Here is a 2,500-nt window from a genome sequence, read left to right as displayed (position 1 = left end):
GCGCGTTGCGGATGAGCTTTCATGAGCGCACCCCCGAAACACCGAAGCACTTTGCTTGGATTCGCATGATCCGCCATACGGAGCAGGAGATAATAGACGCCTTTGAGTAGGCTAACTCCCTCGCGTAAGGTACGTGATTTTATGAGCCGCCAAAGGTTAGTTTCGGAACGTTTCGATGATTTGAACATACGACCTCAGGACAGGTGAGACTACCCGCTGAATTTAAGCATATTATTAAGCGGAGGAAAAGAAACTAACTAGGATTCCCTTAGTAGCGGCGAGCGAACAGGGATTAGCCCAGCACTGAATCCCGCGATCGTAACCGGTCGCCGGGAGATGTGGTGTTTGGAAGGATCCATTATCTGGCGAGTTCGCGGCGCGTTCAAGTCCATCTTGAATGGGGCCATCGCCCATAGAGGGTGCCAGGCCCGTAGCGACCGCTGCGGCTTGCTAGAGGATCTCTTCTTAGAGTCGGGTTGCTTGAGAGTGCAGCCCTAAGTGGGTGGTAAACTCCATCTAAGGCTAAATATAACCACGAGACCGATAGCGAACAAGTACCGTGAGGGAAAGTTGAAAAGAACTTTGAAGAGAGAGTTCAAGAGTACGTGAAACCGTTCAGGGGTAAACCTGAGAAACCCGAAAGGTCGAATGGGGAGATTCATTCGCGCCTGTTGTTGGGATTTACTGACTGTGGAAACGGCGACGTTCGCGTTGGCTGTTCCCTTCGGTTCATCTCCGGCTTCGGACGCGTGCACTTCTCCCCTAGTAGGTCGTCGCGATCCGTTGGGTGCTGTTCTACGGTCTCGAGTGTAGCCCGTGAGCTCGGATTTTCCGATGTTTACGGACACTGGGTTTCCGAACAGCTCGCTCGACGGTTTACTGATGGCGGGAGGCCGCGACTTAGTTCGCGTCCGGCCCGTGGCAAGTATGTGAATTGTGATGGCGATCGGACCTAGTGCCGATTCCGTCCGTTTGCGACTGTTCGCCGCGGTGTTCTTGGACAGACCTCTTGAAACGCCGATCAGCGACGCTATTGCTTTGGGTACTTTCAGGACCCGTCTTGAAACACGGACCAAGGAGTCTAGCGTGTGCGCGAGTCATTGGGAATCACTAAACCTAAAGGCGCAATGAAAGTAACGGTTCACTTTATGTGAACTAAGGGAAGATGGTCGGTCTCCATGACTGACCCGCATTCCCGGGGCGCCTCATTCTCATTGCGAGAGGAGGCGCACCAAGAGCGTACACGCTGGGACCCGAAAGATGGTGAACTATGCCTGGTCAGGACGAAGTCAGGGGAAACCCTGATGGAGGTCCGTAGCGATTCTGACGTGCAAATCGATCGTCGGAACTGGGTATAGGGGCGAAAGACTAATCGAACCATCTAGTAGCTGGTTCCCTCCGAAGTTTCCCTCAGGATAGCTGGCGCTCGTTGCATACGAGTCTCATCCGGTAAAGCGAATGATTAGAGGCATTGGGGTCGAAACGACCTCAACCTATTCTCAAACTTTAAATGGGTGAGATCTCCGGCTTGCTTGAATGTGAAGCCGCGAGATTTCGGATCAGAGTGCCAAGTGGGCCATTTTTGGTAAGCAGAACTGGCGCTGTGGGATGAACCAAACGCCGAGTTAAAGCGCCTAAATCGACGCTTATGGGATACCATGAAAGGCGTTGGTAACTTAAGACAGCAGGACGGTGGCCATGGAAGTCGGAATCCGCCAAGGAGTGTGTAACAACTCACCTGCCGAAGTTACTAGCCCTGAAAATGGATGGCGCTGAAGCGTCGTGCTTATACTCGGCCGTCAGTGGCATGTGCGGTCGCCCTTCGGGGCGGTCATGAAGCCCTGATGAGTAGGAGGGTCGCGGAGGTGAGCGCAGAAGGGCTGGCCGTGAGGCCGTCTGGAGCCGCCTTCGGTGCAGATCTTGGTGGTAGTAGCAAATACTCCAGCGAGGCCCTGGAGAGCTGAGGTGGAGAAGGGTTTCGTGTGAACAGCCGTTGCACACGAGTCAGTCGATCCTAAGCCCTAGGCGAAAGCCGATGTTGATGTGGCGTTGTTAATCGTGTTTATAAGTGGTGGCAGAAATGCTATGCATCTTGACGCGTGACGCACGCCCGTCGGGCGAAAGGGAATCCGGTTCCTATTCCGGAACCCGGCAGCGGAACCGAAATTAAACCGGGCCCTCGTAAGAGAGTTCGTCGGGGCAACCCAAAAGGACCCGGAGACGCCGTCGAGAGATCCGGGAAGAGTTTTCTTTTCTGCATAAGCGTTCGAGTTCCATGGAATCCTCTAGCAGGGAGATATGGTTTGGAACGCGAAGAGCACCGCATTTGCGGCGGTGTCCGGATCTTCTCCTCGGACCTTGAAAATCCGGGAGAGGGCCACGTGTAGGCGTCGCGCCGGCTCGTACCCATATCCGCAGCTGGTCTCCAAGGTAAAGAGCCTCTAGTCGATAGAATAATGTAGGTAAGGGAAGTCGGCAAATTAGATCCGTAACTTCGGGA

The 2,500-nt window shown here is 54.0% G+C and overlaps 1 pseudogene; it reads left to right on the top strand.

The window, feature by feature from the left end:
- The first annotated feature begins 189 nt into the window (after positions 1-189).
- Positions 190-2,500, top strand: part of LOC123688106 — a 5,097-nt pseudogene continuing 2,786 nt past the window's right edge.

The sequence above is a fragment of the Harmonia axyridis genome, chromosome X, assembly GCF_914767665.1.
Source record: "Harmonia axyridis chromosome X, icHarAxyr1.1, whole genome shotgun sequence".
Classification (NCBI taxonomy): Eukaryota; Metazoa; Arthropoda; class Insecta; order Coleoptera; family Coccinellidae; genus Harmonia; species Harmonia axyridis.
Note: the sequence above shows the minus strand (reverse complement) of the source record. Positions and strands in the feature narration are given on the sequence as shown.